This window comes from Pseudophryne corroboree, unplaced genomic scaffold (genome assembly GCF_028390025.1).
Source record: "Pseudophryne corroboree isolate aPseCor3 unplaced genomic scaffold, aPseCor3.hap2 scaffold_415, whole genome shotgun sequence".
In the NCBI taxonomy this organism is placed as follows: Eukaryota; Metazoa; Chordata; class Amphibia; order Anura; family Myobatrachidae; genus Pseudophryne; species Pseudophryne corroboree.
In genome coordinates this window covers 355157-379107 of record NW_026970049.1, presented here as the reverse complement: position 1 = coordinate 379107, position 23951 = coordinate 355157, and the positions used below count along the sequence as shown (strand labels likewise).

The 23951-nt window shown below is 43.0% G+C and overlaps 6 non-coding genes and 5 pseudogenes across 6 annotated transcripts; 8 read left to right on the top strand and 3 right to left on the bottom strand.

Moving 5' to 3' along the window:
• Positions 1 to 807: 807 nt before the first annotated feature.
• Positions 808 to 986, top strand: LOC135025433 (U1 spliceosomal RNA; annotated as a pseudogene).
• Positions 987 to 3069: 2083 nt separating this feature from the next.
• Positions 3070 to 3232, bottom strand: LOC135025347 (U1 spliceosomal RNA). The gene has a single exon (XR_010222129.1). It is a non-coding gene; the product is annotated as a U1 spliceosomal RNA (small nuclear RNA).
• Positions 3233 to 7946: 4714 nt separating this feature from the next.
• LOC135025432 (U1 spliceosomal RNA) lies at positions 7947 to 8125 on the bottom strand (annotated as a pseudogene).
• A 911-nt stretch (positions 8126 to 9036) lies between these two features.
• Positions 9037 to 9200, top strand: LOC135025294 (U1 spliceosomal RNA). Its single transcript, XR_010222077.1, has one exon. It is a non-coding gene; the product is annotated as a U1 spliceosomal RNA (small nuclear RNA).
• Positions 9201 to 9352: 152 nt separating this feature from the next.
• LOC135025383 (U1 spliceosomal RNA) lies at positions 9353 to 9516 on the top strand. The gene has a single exon (XR_010222164.1). It is a non-coding gene; the product is annotated as a U1 spliceosomal RNA (small nuclear RNA).
• A 2424-nt stretch (positions 9517 to 11940) lies between these two features.
• LOC135025459 (U1 spliceosomal RNA) lies at positions 11941 to 12104 on the top strand. Its single transcript, XR_010222208.1, has one exon. It is a non-coding gene; the product is annotated as a U1 spliceosomal RNA (small nuclear RNA).
• Positions 12105 to 12256: 152 nt separating this feature from the next.
• On the top strand, positions 12257 to 12392 carry LOC135025392 (U1 spliceosomal RNA; annotated as a pseudogene).
• Positions 12393 to 13090: 698 nt separating this feature from the next.
• Positions 13091 to 13254, top strand: LOC135025257 (U1 spliceosomal RNA). Its single transcript, XR_010222041.1, has one exon. It is a non-coding gene; the product is annotated as a U1 spliceosomal RNA (small nuclear RNA).
• A 3402-nt stretch (positions 13255 to 16656) lies between these two features.
• Positions 16657 to 16835, top strand: LOC135025431 (U1 spliceosomal RNA; annotated as a pseudogene).
• A 3543-nt stretch (positions 16836 to 20378) lies between these two features.
• On the top strand, positions 20379 to 20541 carry LOC135025346 (U1 spliceosomal RNA). The gene has a single exon (XR_010222128.1). It is a non-coding gene; the product is annotated as a U1 spliceosomal RNA (small nuclear RNA).
• A 2083-nt stretch (positions 20542 to 22624) lies between these two features.
• Positions 22625 to 22803, bottom strand: LOC135025428 (U1 spliceosomal RNA; annotated as a pseudogene).
• Between the last annotated feature and the right edge of the window lie 1148 nt (positions 22804 to 23951).

Here is a 23951-nt window from a genome sequence, read left to right as displayed (position 1 = left end):
CTTGATCCCCTCCCGTCTATACCCTTGTGCACTATCCTGACTTCTCCTCCCGTCTGCTTACTTTGTGCCTTCCAATGCACAATGCAAACTACAGGTAGTGCTGCAGGGCCCACACCCTTTTACTTGCCTTACAGAGCAGCTCTTGAGCTGTTACAGTGCCCAGCTGCTGCAAGAAATCAGCGTGAATGCTTCAGGGGCTGGGGCATGGCCAACATGAGCCCCACACCGAAGGAGGGTGGGGGTGTTTAATGCGAACTAGGGGTCTTGCACAATGCGAACTACAGGTAGTGCTGCAGGGCCCACACCCTTTTACTTGCCTTACAGAGCAGCTCTGGAGCTGTTACAGTGCCCAGCTGCTGCAAGAAATCAGCTTGAATCCTTCAGGGGCTGGGGCATAGCCAACATGAGCCCCACACCGACAGAGGGTGGAGGTGTTTAATGCGAACTAGGGGTCATCCAAGTGCCGCAAAAGGCCGCCATGCCCTGCACGCCCCTTTTCTCTTTTCATATGCAGACGAGGGTTGAAGCCAACTTTGACCCACTGCTTGGATGACATCGCCATATGCAAATCCATCTGCTGCAGGCCTTCCTCCAGGAATGCTTGCACTAGTTGTTGCATTTGGTTTGTTGTTTGGGGGTGCTTCAGTATTAGGCAGCCTTCTGCCCTCCCATGTTCATCTGAAAATATGTGTTCTCCCTGCAGTTGTTGTCCCCAGATGAGAGTTCCCTTGTGCTGCCTCAGTTGAATCTCCTTTACTTGACAGAGATGTGCCTGAGCAGCGGCCCTCCCCAGCCCTATCCCAAATCATACTTATTTTGCATAGGAGATACCATGGTCATGAAGACTGTTCTCCCAGGGTGCGGTTCATTCATTGCATTCTGGGTATGCTGACCCCTGTGATTTCCCCAAATGTGGGAAACTCGACTGCATTATTTAATGCGAACTAGGGGTCATCCAAGCACCGCAAAAGGCCGCCATGCCCTGCATACCCCTTTTCTCTTTTCATAAGCAGACGAGGTTTGAAGCCAACCTTGACCCACTGCTTGGATGACATCACTTGCTGCCTTTCCAATGAAGCAAGTTTAATTTAATAATAGGTGAAAAACCATCCCTACAAAGGTGTTAATAAGATACTTGGCTTTGTGGACACTTTTCAGAGCACAAATTTGTTAGCATAAAAATAAAGCCAGAAAATGAAGAGCTGTTTAATCACTCAATTGGATTTTTCTGCCAGCATATTTCTTTTTCTCTGCAACCCACTGCTAAATTGTGCTTCGTGGCTGTTTTTTTTATAAAATCACTTAATCAAATCTAACTCTGATTACATCAGAGAAGGCCAGGTACCCTACACCATAACAGGGGTTTTCGAAATTTTGACTTGTCTACTTAAAGATCACCAAAATCTGATAACAAGGTCAATTACGTCCCTAGGTGGGATTGAACCACCAACCTTTTGGTTAACAACTGAACACGCTAACTGTTTGTGCCTCAGAGACACTTTGCGAAAGTACATACTGACAAAGGCTAATAAGCATTCATCTAGAACGTTTCCTAGAAAAACTTTAAAAAGTCAATAATCTGGAGAGTTTTTGTAAGATGTTTCTTCCATCAACCAATGAAGAAACACATTGGTACTTTCCCATGATGAGTGAGTGCTTCAGGATCTCTTGCACTTACATGTGCAGCAGAGTACTGTAATGGAAGCATGCTGGGTCCATAACCCAGAGGTAGGCAGATTGAAACTATCCTCTGCTATATGCATTGTTTTTTGTTAATTAAAGTAATCCAAAACTGGGATTGATATTTTTGCTCTTTTATTTTTACTTAAAGTACAATAACTTTTACCATTTTAATTTGTTTTAATAGTATATTGACAGTATTGTTTTCTTTCAAAAATCCACTTAATTTTCTTTACCCTATTATTAAAATGGTAATTGACAAAAACAAACTACATTGTCACCAGAAGAGCAGTACAAAATATACAAGTGATATATTAAAATCATCTTTCCAGCTTTAATTTCAATGATGCCTTGGTGCAACAATTTTGTGAGAAACATCTTCACCCATAAAGAAAGATTTTCTTAATTCCTTACCTGTGTGCTGATTAGATATCACCTTGTTTTCACATTAAACAGACTTCCCCATGAGGAAGCAGCAAGGATGCAGTGACGTTTATGTTTCCTGGTGTCAACCTGTATTATTTCAGTAGACATTGAAATGAGGATGCATCTTGCTTCCTTTCCAATGAAGCAAGTTTAATTCAGTAATAGGTGGATAATCATTCCTACAAAGGTGTTAATCAGAGACTTGGCTTTGTGGACACTTTTCAGAGAGCAAATTTGTTAGCATAAACATAAAATCAGAAAATGAAGAGCTGTTTAATCACTCAATTGGACTTTTCTGCCAGCATAATTTTTTTTCTCTGCAACCCACTGCTAAATTGTGCTTCCTAGCTGTTTTTTATAAAATCACTTAATCAAATCTAACTCTGATTACATCAGAGAAGGCCGGGTACCCTACACCATAAGAGGGGGTTTGAAATTTTGACTTGTCTACTTAAAGATCACCAAAATCTGATAACAAGGTCAATTACGTCCCTGGGTGGGATTGAATCACCAACCTTTAGGTTAATAGCCATACACACTGACTGATTGCGCCACAGCGACACTTTGCAAAAGTACATACTGACAAAGGCTAATAAGCATTCATCTAGAACGTTTCCTAGAAAAACTTTAAAAAGTCAATAATCTGGAGAATTTTTGTAAGAAACACATTGGTACTTTCCCATGATGAGTGAGTGCTTCAGGATCTCTTGCACTTACATGGGCTATTAACCAAAAGGTTCCCACCCAGTGATGTAATTGACCTTGTGATCAGATTTTGGTGATCTTTAAGTAGACAAGTCAAAATTTCAAACCCCCTCTTATGGTGTAGGGTACCTGGCCTTCTCTGACGTAATCAGAGTTAGATTTAATTAAGGTGCGCAAGGACATAGAAGGGAGCGGTTTAAGAAAAGAGAAGTGGAAACAGACAGCAAACTAGGCTGGAGAGAGACCTGAGACAAAGAGATCTGAATTATACGAGAGCCGACCAGGGGAAACACAAATTATGCAGTCAAGTTTCCCACATTTGGGGAAATCGCAGGAGCAGCACACCCAGAGTGCAATGGGTGAGCCTTGCCCTGGGAGAAGCACCTTCATGATCATAGTATCTCACCTGGCAGGTAAGTAGGAGTTGGGCTAGTGCTGGGGAGGGTCGCTGCTCGGGTACGCCCCTGTCAAGTGAAGGAGATCCAACTGAGGCAGCACAAGGGAACTCTCGAAAGAAGAACAAGGCTAGAAGAAGATCTGAGACAAAGAAATCTGACTTTTACCAGAGCTGACCAGAGGAAAGCACAAACACAGTCCCCCACTACCACCAGGAAACATTAACGCCACTGCATCCTTGCTGCTTTCTCATGTGGAAGTCTATTTAATGTGAAAACAAGGTGCTATCTAATTAGCACACAGAAAAGAAAATTAAGTGAATTTTTGAAAGAAAACAATACTGTCAATATACTATTAAAACAAATTAAAATGGTAAAAGTTATTGTACTTTAAGTAAAAATAAAAGAGCAAAAATGTCAATCCCAGTTTTGGATTACTTTAATTAACAAAAAAAATGCATATAGCAGAGGATAGTTTCAATCTGCCTACCTCTGGGTTATGGACCCAGCATGCTTCCATTACAGTACTCTGCTGCACATGTAAGTGCAAGAGATCCTGAAGCACTCACTCATCATGGGAAAGTACCAATGTGTTTCTTCATTGGTTGATGGAAGAAACATCTTACAAAAACTCTCCACATTATTGACTTTTTAAAATGTTTCTAGGAAACGTTCTAGATGAATGCTTATTAGCCTTTTTCAGTATATGCTTTTGCAAAGTGTCGCTGTGGCGCAATCAGTTAGTGTGTAAGGCTATTAACCAAAAAGTTGGTGGTTCAATCCCACCCAGGGACGTAATTGACCTTGTTATCAGATTTTGGTGATCTTTATGTAGACAAGTAAAAATTTCAAACCCCCTCTTATGGTGTAGGGTACCTGGCCTTCTCTGATGTAATCAGAGTTAGATTTGATTCAGTGATTTTATAAAAAACAGCTAGGAAGCACAATTTAGCAGTGGGTTGCAGAGAAAAAGAAATATGCTGGCAAAAAAATCCAATTGAGTGATTAAACAGCTCTTCATTTTCTGGCTTTATTTTTATGCTAACAAATTTGTTCTGTGAAAAGTGTCCACAAAGCCAAGTCTCTGATTAACACCTTTGTAGGGATGGTTTTTCACCTATTACTAAATTAAACTTGCTTCATTGGAAAGGCAGCAAGATGCATCCTCATTTCAATATCTACAGAAATAATACAGGTTGACACCAGGAAACATTAACGCCACTGCAAACTTGCTGCTTTCTCATGTGGAAGTCTGTTTAATGTGAAAACAAGGTGATATCTAATTAGCACACAGGTAAGGAATTAAGAAAATCTTTATTTAAGGGTGAAGATGTTTCTCACAAAATCGTTGCCCCAATGCATCATTGAAATTCAAGCTGGAAAGATGATTTTAATATATCACTTGTACATTTTGTATTGCTCTTCTGGTGACAATGTAGTTTGTTTTTGTCAATTACCATTTTAATAATCGGGTAAAGAAAATTAATTGGATTTTTGAAAGAAAACAATACTGTCAATATACTATTAAAACAAATTAAAATGGTAAAAGTTATTGTACTTTAAGTAAAAATAAAAGAACAAAAATATCAATCCCAGTTTTGGATTACTTTAATTAACAAAAAAAAATGCATATAGCAGAGGATAGTTTCAATCTGCCTACCTCTGGGTTATGGACCCAGCATGCTTCCATTACAGTACTCTGCTGCACATGTAAGTGCAAGAGGTCCTGAAGCACTCACTTATCATGGGAAAGTACCAATGTGTTTCTTCATTGGTTGATGGAAGAAACATCTTACAAAAACTCTCCACATTATTGACTTTTTAAAATGTTTCTAGGAAGCGTTCTAGATGAATGCTTATTAGCCTTTGTCAGTATGTACTTTTGCAAAGTGTCGCTGTGGCGCAATCAGTTAGTGTGTATGGTTATTCACCAAAAGGTTGGTGGTTCAATCCCACCCAGGGACGTAATTGACCTTGTTATCAGATTTTGGTGATCTTTAAGTAGACAAGTCAAAATTTCAAACCCCCTGTTATGGTGTAGGGTACCTGGCCTTCTCTGATGTAATCAGAGTTAGATTTGATTCAGTGATTTTATAAAAACAGCTAGGAAGCACAATTTAGCAGTGGGTTGCAGAGAAAAAGAAATATGCTGGCAAAAAAATCCAATTGAGTGATTAAACAGCTCTTCATTTTCTGGCTTTATTTTTATGCTAACAAATTTGTTCTCTGAAAAGTGTCCACAAAGCCAAGTCTCTGATTAACACCTTTGTAGGGATGGTTTTTCACCTATTACTAAATTAAACTTGCTTCATTGGAAAGGCAGCAAGATGCATCCTCATTTCAATGTCTACTGAAATAATACAGGTTGACACCAGGAAACATTAACGCCACTGCATCCTTGCTGCTTTCGCATGTTGAAGTCTGTTTAATGTGAAAACAAGGTGATATCTAATTAGCACACAGGTAAGGAATTAAGAAAATCTTTATTCAAGGGTGAAGGTGTTTCTCACAAAATCGTTACCCCAATGCATCATTGAAATTCAAGCTGGAAAGATGATTTTAATATATCACTTGTACATTTTGTATTGCTCTTCTGGTGACAATGTAGTTTGTTTTTGTCAATTACCATTTTAATAATAGGGTAAAGAAAATTAAGTGGATTTTTGAAAGAAAACAATACTGTCAATATACTATTAAAACAAATTAAAAAGGTAAAAGTTATTGCACTTTAAGTAAAAATAAAAGAGCAAAAATATCAATCCCAGTTTTGGATTACTTTAATTAACAAAAAAAAAATGCATATAGCAGAGGATAGTTTCAATCTGCCTACCTCTGGGTTATGGGCCCAGCATTTTTCCATTGCAGTACTCTGCTGCACATGTAAGTGCAAGAGATCCTGAAGCACTCACTCATCATGGGAAAGTACCAATGTGTTTCTTCGTTGGTTGATGGAAGAAACATCTTACAAAAACTCTCCAGATTATTGACTTTTTAAAGTTTTTCTAGGAAACGTTCTAGATGAATGCTTATTAGCCTTTGTCAGTATGTACGTTTGTAAAGTGTCTCTGTGGCGCAATCTGTTGGTGTGTTTGGTTATTAATCACAGGGTTGGTGGTTCAATCCCACGCAGGGATGTAATTGACCTTGTTATCAGATTTTGGTGATCTTTAAGTAGACAAGTCAAAATTTCAAACCCCCTTCTTATGGTGTAGGGTACCTGGCCTACTCTGATGTAATCAGAGTTAGATTTGAATCAGTGATTTTATAAAAAAAACAGCTAGGAAGCACAATTTAGCAGTGGGTTGCAGAGAAAAAGAAATATGCTGGCAGAAAAATCCAATTGAGTGATTAAACAGCTCTTCATTTTCTGGCTTTATTTTTATGCTAACGAATTTGTTCTCTGAAAAGTGTCCACAAAGCCAAGTATCTGATTAACATATTTGTAGGGATGGTTTTTCACCTATTACTAAATTAAACTTGCTTCATTGGAAAGGCAGCAAGATGCATCCTCATTTCAATATCTACTGAAATAATACAGGTTGACACCAGGAAACATTAACGCCACTGCATCCTTGCTGCTTTCTCATGTGGAAGTCTGTTTAATGTGAAAACAAGGTGATATCTAATTAGCACACAGGTAAGGAATTAAGAAAATCTTTATTTAAGGGTGAAGATGTTTCTCACAAAATCGTTGCCCCAATGCATCATTGAAATTCAAGCTGGAAAGATGATTTTAATATATCACTTGTACATTTTGTATTGCTCTTCTGGTGACAATGTAGTTTGTTTTTGTCAATTACCATTTTAATAATCGGGTAAAGAAAATTAATAGGATTTTTGAAAGAAAACAATACTGTCAATATACTATTAAAACAAATTAAAATGGTAAAAGTTATTGTACTTTAAGTAAAAATAAAAGCTAAAATATCAATCCCAGTTTTGGATTACTTTAATGAACAAAAAAAAAATGCATATAGCAAAGGATAGTTTCAATCTGCCTACCTCTGGGTTATGGGCCCAGCATGCTTCCATTGCAGTACTCTGCTGCACATGTAAGTGCAAGAGATCCTGAAGCACTCACTCATCATGCGAAAGTACCAATGTGTTTCTTCATTGGTTGATGGAAGAAACATCTTACAAAAACTCTCCACATTATTGACTTTTTAAAATGTTTCTAGGAATCGTTCTAGATGAATGCTTATTAGCCTTTGTCAGTATGTACTTCTGCAAAGTGTCGCTGTGGCGCAATCAGTTAGTGTGTAAGGCTGTTAACCAAAAGGTTGGTGGTTCAATCCCACCCAGGGACTTAATTGACCTTGTTATCAGATTTTGGTGATCTTTAAGTAGACAAGTCAAAATTTCAAACCCCCTGTTATGGTGTAGGGTACCTGGCCTTCTCTGATGTAATCAGAGTTAGATTTGATTCAGTGATTTTATAAAAACAGCTAGGAAGCACAATTTAGCAGTGGGTTGCAGAGAAAAAGAAATATGCTGGCAGAAAAATCCAATTGAGTGATTAAACAGCTCTTCATTTTCTGGCTTTATTTTTATGCTAACAAATTTGTGCTCTGAAAAGTGTCCACAAAGCCAAGTATCTGATTAACACCTTTGTAGGGATGGTTTTTCACCTATTATTAAATTAAACTTGCTTCATTGGAAAGGCAGCAAGTGATGTCATCCAAGCAGTGGGTCAAAGTTGGCTTCAAACCTCGTCTGCTTATGAAAAGAGAAAAGGGGTATGCAGGGCATGGCGGCCTTTTGCGGTGCTTGGATGACCCCTAGTTCGCATTAAATAATGCAGTCGAGTTTCCCACATTTGGGGAAATCACAGGGGTCAGCATACCCAGAATGCAATGAATGAACCGCACCCTGGGAGAACAGTCTTCATGACCATGGTATCTCCTATGCAAAATAAGTATGATTTGGGATAGGGCTGGGGAGGGCCGCTGCTCAGGCACATCTCTGTCAAGTAAAGGAGATTCAACTGAGGCAGCACAAGGGAACTCTCATCTGGGGACAACAACTGCAGGGAGAACACATATTTTCAGATGAACATGGGAGGGCAGAAGGCTGCCTAATACTGAAGCACCCTCAAACAACAAACCAAATGCAACAACTAGTGCAAGTATTCCTGGGGGAAGGCCTGCAGCAGATGGATTTGCATATGGCGATGTCATCCAAGCAGTGGGTCAAAGTTGGCTTCAACCCTCGTCTGCATATGAAAAGAGAAAAGGGGCGTGCAGGGCATGGCGGCCTTTTGCGGCACTTGGATGACCCCTAGTTCGCATTAAACACCTCCACCCTCCGTCGGTGTGGGGCTCATGTTGGCTATGCCCCAGCCCCTGAAGGATTCAAGCTGATTTCTTGCAGCAGCTGGGCACTGTAACAGCTCCAGAGCTGCTCTGTAAGGCAAGTAAAAGGGTGTGGGCCCTGCAGCACTACCTGGAGGGGGGAGGTGTTTAATGCGAACTAGGGGTCATCCAAGCACTGCAAAAGGCCGCCATGCCCTGCATGCCCCTTTTCTCTTTTCATATGCAGATGAGGGTTCCAGTCAACTTTGGCCCACTGCTTGGATAACATCACCGTATGCAAATCCGTCTTCTGCAGACCTTCCCCCAGGAATGCTTGTACTAGTTGTTGCATTTGGTTTGTTGTTTGGGGTGCTTCAGTATTAGGCAGCCTTCTGCTCTCCCATGTTCATCTGAAAATATGTGTTCTCCCTGCAGTTGTTGTCCCCAGATGAGAGTTCCCTTGTGCTGCCTCAGTTGAATCTCCTTAACTTGACAGAGATGTGCCTGAGCAGCGGCCCTCCCCAGCCCTATCCCAAATCATACTTATTTTGCATAGGAGATACCATGGTCATGAAGATTGTTCTCCCAGGGTGAGGTTCATTCATTGCATTCTGGGTATGCTGACCCCTGTGATTTCCCCAAATGTGGGAAACTCGACTGCATTATTTGTGGTAGTGGGGGACTGTGTTTGTGCTTTCCTCTGGTCAGCTCTGGTAAAAGTCAGATTTCTTTGTCTCAGATCTTCCTCTAGCCTTGTTCTTTTTTCGAGAGTTTCCTTGTGCTGCCTCAGTTGGATCTCCTTCACTTGACAGGGGGGTGCCCGAGCAGCGACCCTCCCCAGCTCAAGCCCAACTCCTACTTACCTGCCAAGTGAGATACTATGATCAGGAAGGTGCTTCTCCCAGGGCAAGGCTCACCCATTGCACTCTGGGTGTGCTGCTCCTACGATTTCCCCAAATGTGGGACACTTGACTGCATAATTTGTGTTTCCTCTGGTCGGCTACTCGTATAATTCAGATCTCTTTGTCTCAGGTCTCTCTCCAGCCTAGTTTGCTGTCTGTTTCCACTTCTCTTTTCTTGAGCCCCTGCCTTCTATGCCCTTGTGCACTCTCCTGACTTCTCCTGTCTGCTTACTTTGTGCCTTCCAACGCACAATGCAAACTACAGGTAGTGCTGCAGGGCCAACACCCTTTTACTTGCCTTACAGAGCAGCTCTGGAGCTGTTACAGTGCCCAGCTGCTGCAAGAAATCAGCTTGAATGCTTCAGGGGCTGGGGCATAGCCAACATGAGCAGCAAGATGCAGCACTGGACTATTAGTAATGTACTGTTGTATGCTGAGCACCACAATGCAGCACAAGACAATGAGCAGTGATACTGAGCACTGATGAGGATACTACTGAGAACTGACACTGAGCAGGAGAGACACACTACTAGTATTACTGAGCAGCAATAAGTAACCACTGATACTGGGCACTGATATTGAGATTTCCACTGAGAGAACATAGCCACGTCCTCTCCGCTCTCTCTTCAATGCACGAGTAAAAATGGCGGCAACGCGCAGCTCTTTATATGGAATCCGAATCTCGCGAGAATCCGACAGCGGGATGATGACATTTTCCCTTGTTCAGGTTTTCCGAGTCAGGCGGGAACAACCGAGCCTGCCTCGGACCAGTGTAAACCACGTGGAGTTCGTAGGGAATTCGGTTCTCGGAGAACCGAACCCGCTCCTCTATATATACTATATTACTATGTTACTGTAGTATACAGAACACCACAATGCAATGAGCAGTGATAGTGAGCACTGATGAGGATACTAGAACTGACACTGAGCAGCAAGATGCAGCACTGGACTATTAGTAATGTACTGTAGTATGCTGAGCACCACAATGCAGCACAAGACAATGAGCAGTGATACTGAGCACTGATGAGGATACTACTGAGAACTGACACTGAGCAGGAGAGACACACTACTAGTATTACTGAGCAGCAATAAGTAACCACTGATACTGAGCACTGATATTGAGATTTCCACTGAGAGAACATAGCCACGTCCTCTCCGCTCTCTCTTCAATGCACGAGTAAAAATGGCAGCAACGCGCAGCTCTTTATATGGAATCCGAATCTCGCAAGAATCCGACAGCGGGATGATGACATTTTCCCTTGTTCAGGTTTTCCGAGTCAGGCGGGAACAACCGAGCCTGCCTCGGACCAGTGTAAACCACGTGGAGTTCGTGGGGAATTCGGTTCTCGGAGAACCGAACCCGCTCCTCTCTACCTTATACCCATCAATTTTTTTATTTTCAATCTAAGCCCCTGCAGTTTTCTGTAAGCATCTGCTTCGCTATGATGATCAACAAGTCACAAGGGCAAACACTCAGGGCTTGAGGCGTAGATCTTAGGACCAGCTGCTACAAGCATGGCAGAGGTGTCACTATCACTGGTGACACCCAGAGAGGTGGCGAGGGAGATTGTAATGCAGTGCGCGCAGATAAACAGCGCAATGGTAAAAAGGAGGCATGGTTTCATAGGTAGGGGCGTGGCCTGGTGGCCTGAATCTACATTTTGTTGCTCCGGGTGTCCCGGGGGTTGGGGGCTGCACCCGGGGACTAGTGTGTGAGCTGTGCTGGCTCCTGCACAGTGACAGGGCATGGCCACCCAGCATGACGCCTCCCTTCTTGACCATGCTGTAATTGCAGTCGCACTGCAGTTCAGCGTGATCATAAAAAATGGTGTAGGCTCCTGCTGGTGCAGGCTGTAGAGAAAAGCTGCTGTGACCACGCCCCCTGTGTCTCCTCCGTTGCAGACCCCATTTTGAAGCCTTGCCCCCGGACTAAGAGAAAAGTATGCCCTTACGCACTATCCTGACTTCTCCTCCCGTCTGCTTAATTTGTGCCTTCCAACGCACAATGCGAACAACAGGTGGTGCTGCAGGGCCCACACCCTTTTTCTTGCCTTACAGAACAGCTCTGGAGCTGTTACAGTGCCCAGCTGCTGCAAGAAATCAGCTTGAATGCTTCAGGGGATGGGGCATGGCCAACATGAGCCCCACACCAAAGGAGGGTGGGGGTGTTTAATGCGAACTAGGGGTCATCCAAGCACTGCAAAAGGCCGCCATGCCCTGCATGCCCCTTTTCTCTTTTCATATGCAGATGAGGGTTCCAGTCAACTTTGGCCCACTGCTTGGATAACATCACCGTATGCAAATCCGTCTGCTGCAGACCTTCCCCCAGGAGTGCTTGTACTAGTTGTTGCATATGGTTTGATATTTGATGGTGCTTCAGTATTAGGCAGCCTTCCGCCCTCCCATGTTCATCTGAAAAGATGTGGTCTCCCTGCAGTTGTTGTCCCCAGATGAGAGTTCCCTTGTGCTGCCTCAGTTGAATCTCCTTTACTTGACAGAGATGTGCCTGAGCAGCGGCCCTCACCAGCCCTATCCCAAATCATACTTATTTTGCATAGGAGATACCATGGTCATGAAGATTGTTCTCCCAGGGTGAGGTTCATTCATTGCATTCTGGGTATGCTGACCCCTGTGATTTTCCCAAATGTGGGAAACTCGACTGCATTATTTGTGGTAGTGGGGGACTGTGTTTGTGCTTTCCTCTGGTCAGCTCTGGTAAAAGTCAGATTTCTTTGTCTCAGATCTTCCTCTAGCCTTGTTCTTCTTTCGAGAGTTCCCTGGTGCTGCCTCAGTTGGATCTCCTTCACTTCACAGGGGGGAACCCGAGCAGCGACCCTCCCCAGCTCTAGCCCAACTCCTACTTACCTGCCAGGTGAGATACTATGATCATGAAGGTGCTTCTCCCAGGGCAAGGCTCAACCATTGCACTCTGGGTGTGCTGCTCCTGCGATTTCCCCAAATGTGGGAAACTTGACTGCATAATTTGTGTTTCCCCTCGTCGGCTCTCGTATAATTCAGATCTCTTTGTCTCAGGTCTCTCTACAGCCTAGTTTGCTGTCTGTTTCCACTTCTCTTTTCTTGAGCCGCTCCCTTCTATGCCCTTGCGCACTATCCTGACTTCTCCCGTCTGCTTACTTCGTGCCTTCCAACGCACAATGCGAACTACAGGTAGTGCTGCAGGGCCCACACCCTTTTACTTGCCTTACAGAGTAGCTCTGGAGCAGTTACAGTGCCCAGCTGCTGCAAGAAATCAGCTTGAATGCTTCAGGGGCTGGGGCATAGCCAACATGAGCCCCACACCGAAGGAGGGTGGAGGTGTGTAATGTGAACTAGGGGTCATCCAAGCGCTGCAAAAGGCCGCCATGCCCTGCACGCCCCTTTTCTCTTTTCATATGCAGACGAGGGTTGAAGCCAACTTTGACCCACTGCTTGGATGACATCACCATATGCAAATCCATCTGCTGCAGGCCTTCCCCCAGGAATGCTTGCACTAGTTGTTGCATTTGGTTTGTTGTTTGGGGGTGCTTCAGCATTAGGCAGCCTTCTGCCCTCACATGTTCATCTGAAAATATGTGTTCTCCCTGCAGTTGTTGTCCCCAGATGAGAGTTCCCTTGTGCTGCCTCAGTTGAATCTCCTTTACTTGACAGAGATGTGCCTGAGCAGCGGCCCTCCCCAGCCCTATCCCAAATCATACTTATTTTGCATAGGCGATACCATGGTCATGAAGATTTTTCTCCCAGGGTGAGGTTCATTCATTGCATTCTGGGTATGCTGACCCCTGTGATTTCCCCAAATGTGGGAAACTCGACTGCATTATTTGTGGTAGTGGGGGACTGTGTTTGTGCTTTCCTCTGGTCAGCTCTGGAAAAAGTCTGATTTCTTTGTCTCAGATCTTCCTCTAGCCTTGTTCTTCTTTCGAGAGTTCCCTTGTGCTGCCTCAGTTGGATCTCTTTCACTTGACAGGGGGGTGCCCGAACAGCGGCATATGTTGAAGATACAATTTGTGAATTGCATTTAACACTATCTCCCTTTCCTGGGGAGAAGATGGTAGGGCCGATTTGAAAAACTGGCGAGGAGGCACCTCTTCGAATTTCAGCTTGTAACCCTGAGAAACAATTTCTATTGCCTAGGGATCCACCTGCGAATGAACCCAGATGTGGCTGAAAACTCGAAGACGTGCCCCCAACTGGGCGGACTCCTTTAGCGGAGCCCCAGCGTCATGCGGTGGATTTTGTAGAGGCCGGGGAGGACTTCTGTTCCTGGGAACTAGCTGTGTTGTGCAGCTTCTTCCCTCTGCCCTTACCTCTGGCAAGAAAGGACGCACCTCGTACTTTCTTGTTTCTCTGTGATCGAAAGGACTGCATTTGATAATGTGGTGCTTTCTTAGGCTGTGAGGGAATATAAGGCAAAAAATTTGATTTACCAGCTGTAGCTGTGGAGACTAGGTCCGAGAGACCTTCCCCAAACAATTCCTCACCCCTGTAAGGTAAAACCTCCATATGCCTTTTTGAGTCGGCATCACCTGTCCATTGCCGGGTCCATAGGACTCGTCTAGCAGAAATCGACATAGCGTTTATTCTAGAACCCAGTAGACTAATGTCACTTTGAGCATCTCTCATATATAGGACAGCATCTTTTATATGCCCTATGGTCAATAACATAGCATCCTTATCTAGGGTCTCAATCTCTGCTGATAAGGTATCTGTCCATGCTGCCACTGCGCTACAACCCCGGCCGACGCAATTACCGGTCTGAGTAAGGTACCAGAATGTGTGTAAATGGACTTTAGGGTAACCTCCTGCTTGCGGTCAGCAGGGTCCCTGATGGTAGCCGTATCCTGGGATGGCAGCGCTACCTTTTTGGATAAGCGTGTCAATGCTTTATCCACCCTAGGGGAGGATTCCCACCGTATCCTGTCCATTGGCGGGAAAGGATACGCCATAAGAATCCTTTTGGGAATCTGCAGCTTTTTGTCTGGAGATTCCCAAGCTTTTTCACATAATTCGTTCAACTCATGTGAGGGGGGAAAGGTTATCTCAGGTTTCTTTCCCTTATACATGTGTACCCTCGTGTCAGGGACAGGGGACTCTGTGATGTGCAAAACATCTTTTATTGCAATAATCATATATCGAATACATTTAGCCAATTTTGGCTGTAACTTTGCATCATCGTAGTCGACACTATGTCGGTATCTGTGTCAACTATTTGGGATAGTGGGCGCTTTTGAGACCCCGAAGGTCCCTGCGACATAGGGACAGGCATGGGTTGACTCCCTGACTGTTCCCTAGCTTCAGCTTTGTCTAATCTCTTGTGTAATAAGTTTACATTAGCACTTAAAACATTCCACATATCCATCCAGTCAGGTGTCGGCGTTGTCGATGGAGACACCACATTAATTTGCTCCTGCTCCTCTCTAGGAGAGCCTTCTACCTCAGACATGTCGACACACGTGTACCGACACACCATACACTCAGGGAATCATCTTATCTGAGGACAGTTCCCCAACAAGGCCCTTTGGAGAGACAGAGAGAGAGAGTATGCCAGCACACACCCCAGCGCTATATGACCCAGGAAAAAAACACAATAATTTTATGTTTACCCAGTAGCGCTGTATTTCCATATATATATGCGCCTAATTATGTGCCCCCCTCTTCTTTAAGACCCTCTTTCTACCGTGGTATAAGCAGGGGAGAGTCCGTGGAGCTTCCCCTCAGCGGTGCTGTGGAGAAAATGGCGCTGGTGAGTGCTGAGGGAGAAGCCCCACCCCCTCAGCGATGGGCTTCTGTCCCGCTCAAATATAGTAAAAAAATGGCGGGGGCTCTTATATATATATATACAGTGCCTAGCTGCATATATATTTATTTTGCCAAAGAGTGGTCTATATTGCTGCCCAGGGCGTCCCCCCTGCGCCCTTCACCCTTACACTGACTGCCGTGTGTGAGGTGTATTGGAGCAATGGAGCACAGCTTTACTGCTGTGCGTTACCTCAGTGAAGATCATGAAGTCTTCCGCCGCCTCTGAAGTCTTCTTTTCTTCTCATACTCACCCGGCTTCTATCTTCCGGCTCTGCGAGGGGGACGGCGGCGTGGCTCTGGGACGGACGGCGAGGGTGAGACCTGCGTACCGATCCCTCTGGAGCTAATGCTGTACAGTAGCCTAAGAAGCAGAGCCTATCAACTCACAGAAGTAGGTGTGCATCTCTCCCCTCCGCCCCTCGATGCAGGGAGTCTGTTGCCAGCAGGCTCCCTGAAAATAAAAAAATCTAACAAATATACTTTCTGTCAGGAAACTCAGGAGAGCTCCCTGAAAAGCACCCAGTCTCCTCTGGGCACAGTAGTAAACTGAGGTCTGGAGGAGGGGCATAAAGGGAGGAGCCAGTGCACACCCAGATCTAAAGTCTTTCTTAAAGTGCCCATGTCTCCTGCGGAGCCCGTCTATCCCCCATGGTCCTTACGGAGTCCCCAGCATCCTCTAGGACGTAAGAGAAAAATTATGCTGGCAGAAAAATCCAATTTAGTGATTAAACAGCTCCAGAGCTGCTCTGTAAGGCAAGTAAAAGGGTGTGGGCCCTGCAGCACTACCTGTAGTTTGCATTGTGCATTGGAAGCCTAGTTTGCTGTCTGTTTCCACTTCTTTTTTCTTGAGCCCCTCCCGTCTATACCCTTGTGCACTATCCTGACTTCTCCTCCCGTCTGCTTACTTTGTGCCTTCCAATGCACAATGCAAACTACAGGTAGTGCTGCAGGGCCCACACCCTTTTACTTGCCTTACAGAGCAGCTCTGGAGCTGTTACAGTGCCCAGCTGCTGCAAGAAATCAGCTTGAATCCTTCAGGGGCTGGGGCATAGCCAACATGAGCCCCACACCGACGGAGGGTGGAGGTGTTTAATGCGAACTAGGGGTCATCCAAGTGCCGCAAAAGGCCGCCATGCCCTGCACGCCCCTTTTCTCTTTTCATATGCAGACGAGGGTTGAAGCCAACTTTGACCCACTGCTTGGATGACATCGCCATATGCAAATCCATCTGCTGCAGGCCTTCCCCCAGGAATACTTGCACTAGTTGTTGCATTTGGTTTGTTGTTTGAGGGTGCTTCAGTATTAGGCAGCCTTCTGCCCTCCCATGTTCATCTGAAAATATGTGTTCTCCCTGCAGTTGTTGTCCCCAGATGAGAGTTCCCTTGTGCTGCCTCAGTTGAATCTCCTTTACTTGACAGAGATGTGCCTGAGCAGCGGCCCTCCCCAGCCCTATCCCAAATCATACTTATTTTGCATAGGAGATACCATGGTCATGAAGACTGTTCTCCCAGGGTGCGGTTCATTCATTGCATTCTGGGTATGCTGACCCCTGTGATTTCCCCAAATGTGGGAAACTCGACTGCATTATTTAATGCGAACTAGGGGTCATCCAAGCACCGCAAAAGGCCGCCATGCCCTGCATACCCCTTTTCTCTTTTCATAAGCAGACGAGGTTTGAAGCCAACTTTGACCCACTGCTTGGATGACATCACTTGCTGCCTTTCCAATGAAGCAAGTTTAATTTAATAATAGGTGAAAAACCATCCCTACAAAGGTGTTAATCAGATACTTGGCTTTGTGGACACTTTTCAGAGCACAAATTTGTTAGCATAAAAATAAAGCCAGAAAATGAAGAGCTGTTTAATCACTCAATTGGATTTTTCTGCCAGCATATTTCTTTTTCTCTGCAACCCACTGCTAAATTGTGCTTCCTAGCTGTTTTTATAAAATCACTGAATCAAATCTAACTCTGATTACATCAGAGAAGGCCAGGTACCCTACACCATAACAGGGGGTTTGAAATTTTGACTTGTCTACTTAAAGATCACCAAAATCTGATAACAAGGTCAATTAAGTCCCTGGGTGGGATTGAACCACCAACCTTTTGGTTAACAGCCTTACACACTAACTGATTGCGCCACAGCGACACTTTGCAGAAGTACATACTGACAAAGGCTAATAAGCATTCATCTAGAACGATTCCTAGAAACATTTTAAAAAGTCAATAATGTGGAGAGTTTTTGTAAGATGTTTCTTCCATCAACCAATGAAGAAACACATTGGTACTTTCCCATGATGAGTGAGTGCTTCAGGATCTTTTGCACTTACATGTGCAGCAGAGTACTGTAATGGAAGCATGCTGGGTCCATAACCCAGAGGTAGGCAGATTGAAACTATCCTCTGCTATATGCATTTTTTTTTTGTTAATTAAAGTAATCCAAAACTGGGATTGATATTTTTGCTCTTTTATTTTTACTTAAAGTACAATAACTTTTACCATTTTAATTTGTTTTAATAGTATATTGACAGTATTGTTTTCTTTCAAAAATCCAATTAATTTTCTTTACCCGATTATTAAAATGGTAATTGACAAAAACAAACTACATTGTCACCAGAAGAGCAATACAAAATGTACAAGTGATATATTAAAATCATCTTTCCAGCTTGAATTTCAATGATGCATTGGGGCAACGATTTTGTGAGAAACATCTTCACCCTTAAATAAAGATTTTCTTAATTCCTTACCTGTGTGCTAATTAGATATCACCTTGTTTTCACATTAAACAGACTTCCACATGAGAAAACAGCAAAGATGCAGTGGCGTTAATGTTTCCTGGTGTCAACCTGTATTATTTCCGTAGATATTGAAATGAGGATGCATCTTGCTGCCTTTCCAATGAAGCAAGTTTAATTTAGTAATAGGTGAAAAACCATCCCTACAAAGATGTTAATCAGATACTTGGCTTTGTGGACACTTTTCAGAGAACAAATTTGTAATCATAAAAATAAAGCCAGAAAATGAAGAGCTGTTTAATCACTCAATTGGATTTTTCTGCCAGCATTTTTCTTTTTCTCTGCAACCCACTGCTAAATTGTGCTTCCTAGCTGTTTTTTTATAAAATCACTTAATCAAATCTAACTCTGATTACATCAGAGAAGGCCAGGTACCCTATACCATAAGAGGGGGTTTGCAATTTTGACTTGTCTACTTAAATATCACCAAAATCTGATAACAAGGTCAATTAAGTCCCTGGGTGGGATTGAACCACCAACCTTTTGGTTAACAGCCTTACACACTAACTGATTGCGCCACAGCGACACTTTGCAAAAAGCACATACTGACAAAGACTAATAAGCATTCATCTAGAACGTTTCCTAGAAAAACTTTAAAAAGTCAATAATCTGGAGAGTTTTTGTAAGATGTTTCTTCCAGCAACCAATGAAGAAACACATTGGTACTTTCGCATGATGAGTGAGTGCTTCAGGATCTCTTGCACTTACATGTGCAGCAGAGTACTGCAATGGAAGCATGCTGGGCCCATAACCCAGAGGTAGGCAGATTGAAACTATCCTTTGCTATATGCATTTTTTTTTTGTTCATTAAAGTAATCCAAAACTGGGATTGATATTTTAGCTTTTATTTTTACTTAAAGTACAATAACTTTTACCATTTTAATTTGTTTTAATAGTATATTGACAGTATTGTTTTCTTTCAAAAATCCACTTAATTTTCTTTACCCTATTATTAAAATGGTAATTGACAAAAACAAACTACATTGTCACCATAAGAGCAATACAAAATGTACAAGTGATATATTAAAATCATCTTTCCAGCTTGAATTTCAATGATGCATTGGGGCAACGATTTTGTGAGAAACATCTTCACCCTTAAATAAAGATTTTCTTAATTCCTTACCTGTGTGCTAATTAGATATCACCTTGTTTTCACATTAAACAGACTTCCACATGAGAAAGCAGCAAGGATGCAGTGGCGTTAATGTTTCCTGGTATCAACCTGTATTATTTCAGTAGACATTGAAATGAGGATGCATCTTGCTGCCTTTCCAATGAAGCAAGTTTAATTTAGTAATAGGTGAAAAACCATCCCTACAAAGGTGTTAATCAGAGACTTGGCTTTGTGGACACTTTTCAGAGAACAAATTTGTTAGCATAAAAATAAAGCCAGAAAATGAAGAGCTGTTTAATCACTCAATTGGATTTTTTTGCCAGCATATTTCTTTTTCTCTGCAACCCACTGCTAAATTGTGCTTCCTAGCTGTTTTTATAAAATCACTGAATCAAATCTAACTCTGATTACATCAGAGAAGGCCAGGTACCCTACACCATAACAGGGGGTTTGAAATTTTGACTTGTCTACTTAAAGATCACCAAAATCTGATAACAAGGTCAATTACGTCCCTGGGTGGGATTGAACCACCAACTTTTTGGTTAATAGCCTTACACACTAACTGATTGCGCCACAGCGACACTTTGCAAAAGCATATACTGAAAAAGGCTAATAAGCATTCATCTAGAACGTTTCCTAGAAACATTTTAAAAAGTCAATAATGTGGAGAGTTTTTGTAAGATGTTTCTTCCATCAACCAATGAAGAAACACATTGGTACTTTCCCATGATGAGTGAGTGCTTCAGGATCTCTTGCACTTACATGTGCAGCAGAGTACTGTAATGGAAGCATGCTGGGTCCATAACCCAGAGGTAGGCAGATTGAAACTATCCTCTGCTATATGCATTTTTTTTGTTAATTAAAGTAATCCAAAACTGGGATTGACATTTTTGCTCTTTTATTTTTACTTAAAGTACAATAACTTTTACCATTTTAATTTGTTTTAATAGTATATTGACAGTATTGTTTTCTTTCAAAAATTCACTTAATTTTCTTTTCTGTGTGCTAATTAGATAGCACCTTGTTTTCACATTAAATAGACTTCCACATGAGAAAGCAGCAAGGATGCAGTGGCGTTAATGTTTCCTGGTGGTAGTGGGGGACTGTGTTTGTGCTTTCCTCTGGTCAGCTCTGGTAAAAGTCAGATTTCTTTGTCTCAGATCTTCCTCTAGCCTTGTTCTTCTTTCGAGAGTTCCCTTGTGCTGCCTCAGTTGGATCTCCTTCACTTGACAGGGGCGTACCCGAGCAGCGACCCTCCCCAGCACTAGCCCAACTCCTACTTACCTGCCAGGTGAGATACTATGATCATGAAGGTGCTTCTCCCAGGGCAAGGCTCACCCATTGCACTCTGGGTGTGCTGCTCCTGCGATTTCCCCAAATGTGGGAAACTTGACTGCATAATTTGTGTTTCCCCTGGTCGGCTCTCGTATAATTCAGATCTCTTTGTCTCAGGTCTCTCTCCAGCCTAGTTTGCTGTCTGTTTCCACTTCTCTTTTCTTAAACCGCTCCCTTCTATGTCCTTGCGCACCTTAATTAAATCTAACTCTGATTACGTCAGAGAAGGCCAGGTACCCTACACCATAAGAGGGGGTTTGAAATTTTGACTTGTCTACTTAAAGATCACCAAAATCTGATCACAAGGTCAATTACATCACTGGGTGGGAACCTTTTGGTTAATAGCCCATGTAAGTGCAAGAGATCCTGAAGCACTCACTCATCATGGGAAAGTACCAATGTGTTTCTTACAAAAATTCTCCAGATTATTGACTTTTTAAAGTTTTTCTAGGAAACGTTCTAGATGAATGCTTATTAGCCTTTGTCAGTATGTACTTTTGCAAAGTGTCGCTGTGGCGCAATCAGTCAGTGTGTATGGCTATTAACCTAAAGGTTGGTGATTCAATCCCACCCAGGGACGTAATTGACCTTGTTATCAGATTTTGGTGATCTTTAAGTAGACAAGTCAAAATTTCAAACCCCCTCTTATGGTGTAGGGTACCCGGCCTTCTCTGATGTAATCAGAGTTAGATTTGATTAAGTGATTTTATAAAAAACAGCTAGGAAGCACAATTTAGCAGTGGGTTGCAGAGAAAAAAAATTATGCTGGCAGAAAAGTCCAATTGAGTGATTAAACAGCTCTTCATTTTCTGATTTTATGTTTATGCTAACAAATTTGCTCTCTGAAAAGTGTCCACAAAGCCAAGTCTCTGATTAACACCTTTGTAGGAATGATTATCCACCTATTACTGAATTAAACTTGCTTCATTGGAAAGGAAGCAAGATGCATCCTCATTTCAATGTCTACTGAAATAATACAGGTTGACACCAGGAAACATAAACGTCACTGCATCCTTGCTGCTTCCTCATGGGGAAGTCTGTTTAATGTGAAAACAAGGTGATATCTAATCAGCACACAGGTAAGGAATTAAGAAAATCTTTCTTTATGGGTGAAGATGTTTCTCACAAAATTGTTGCACCAAGGCATCATTGAAATTAAAGCTGGAAAGATGATTTTAATATATCACTTGTATATTTTGTACTGCTCTTCTGGTGACAATGTAGTTTGTTTTTGTCAATTACCATTTTAATAATAGGGTAAAGAAAATTAAGTGGATTTTTGAAAGAAAACAATACTGTCAATATACTATTAAAACAAATTAAAATGGTAAAAGTTATTGTACTTTAAGTAAAAATAAAAGAGCAAAAATATCAATCCCAGTTTTGGATTACTTTAATTAACAAAAAACAATGCATATAGCAGAGGATAGTTTCAATCTGCCTACCTCTGGGTTATGGACCCAGCATGCTTCCATTACAGTACTCTGCTGCACATGTAAGTGCAAGAGATCCTGAAGCACTCACTCATCATGGGAAAGTACCAATGTGTTTCTTCATTGGTTGATGGAAGAAACATCTTACAAAAACTCTCCAGATTATTGACTTTTTAAAGTTTTTCTAGGAAACGTTCTAGATGAATGCTTATTAGCCTTTGTCAGTATGTACTTTCGCAAAGTGTCTCTGAGGCACAAACAGTTAGCGTGTTCAGTTGTTAACCAAAAGGTTGGTGGTTCAATCCCACCTAGGGACGTAATTGACCTTGTTATCAGATTTTGGTGATCTTTAAGTAGACAAGTCAAAATTTCGAAAACCCCTGTTATGGTGTAGGGTACCTGGCCTTCTCTGATGTAATCAGAGTTAGATTTGATTAAGTGATTTTATAAAAAAAACAGCCACGAAGCACAATTTAGCAGTGGGTTGCAGAGAAAAAGAAATATGCTGGCAGAAAAATCCAATTGAGTGATTAAACAGCTCTTCATTTTCTGGCTTTATTTTTATGCTAACAAATTTGTGCTCTGAAAAGTGTCCACAAAGCCAAGTATCTTATTAACACCTTTGTAGGGATGGTTTTTCACCTATTATTAAATTAAACTTGCTTCATTGGAAAGGCAGCAAGTGATGTCATCCAAGCAGTGGGTCAAGGTTGGCTTCAAACCTCGTCTGCTTATGAAAAGAGAAAAGGGGTATGCAGGGCATGGCGGCCTTTTGCGGTGCTTGGATGACCCCTAGTTCGCATTAAATAATGCAGTCGAGTTTCCCACATTTGGGGAAATCACAGGGGTCAGCATACCCAGAATGCAATGAATGAACCGCACCCTGGGAGAACAGTCTTCATGACCATGGTATCTCCTATGCAAAATAAGTATGATTTGGGATAGGGCTGGGGAGGGCCGCTGCTCAGGCACATCTCTGTCAAGTAAAGGAGATTCAACTGAGGCAGCACAAGGGAACTCTCATCTGGGGACAACAACTGCAGGGAGAACACATATTTTCAGATGAACATGGGAGGGCAGAAGGCTGCCTAATACTGAAGCACCCCCAAACAACAAACCAAATGCAACAACTAGTGCAAGCATTCCTGGGGGAAGGCCTGCAGCAGATGGATTTGCATATGGCGATGTCATCCAAGCAGTGGGTCAAAGTTGGCTTCAACCCTCGTCTGCATATGAAAAGAGAAAAGGGGCGTGCAGGGCATGGCGGCCTTTTGCGGCACTTGGATGACCCCTAGTTCGCATTAAACACCTCCACCCTCTGTCGGTGTGGGGCTCATGTTGGCTATGCCCCAGCCCCTGAAGGATTCAAGCTGATTTCTTGCAGCAGCTGGGCACTGTAACAGCTCCAGAGCTGCTCTGTAAGGCAAGTAAAAGGGTGTGGGCCCTGCAGCACTACCTGTAGTTCGCATTGTGCAAGACCCCTAGTTCGCATTAAACACCCCCACCCTCCTTCGGTGTGGGGCTCATGTTGGCCATGCCCCAGCCCCTGAAGCATTCACGCTGATTTCTTGCAGCAGCTGGGCACTGTAACAGCTCAAGAGCTGCTCTGTAAGGCAAGTAAAAGGGTGTGGGCCCTGCAGCACTACCTGTAGTTTGCATTGTGCATTGGAAGGCACAAAGTAAGCAGACGGGAGGAGAAGTCAGGATAGTGCACAAGGGTATAGACGGGAGGGGATCAAGAAAAAAGAAGTGGAAACAGACAGCAAACTAGGCTTCCAATGCACAATGCAAACTACAGGTAGTGCTGCAGGGCCCACACCCTTTTACTTGCCTTACAGAGCAGCTCTGGAGCTGTTTAATCACTCAATTGGATTTTTCTGCCAGCATAATTTTTCTCTTACGTCCTAGAGGATGCTGGGGACTCCGTAAGGACCATGGGGGATAGACGGGCTCCGCAGGAGACATGGGCACTTTAAGAAAGACTTTAGATCTGGGTGTGCACTGGCTCCTCCCTCTATGCCCCTCCTCCAGACCTCAGTTTACTACTGTGCCCAGAGGAGACTGGGTGCTTTTCAGGGAGC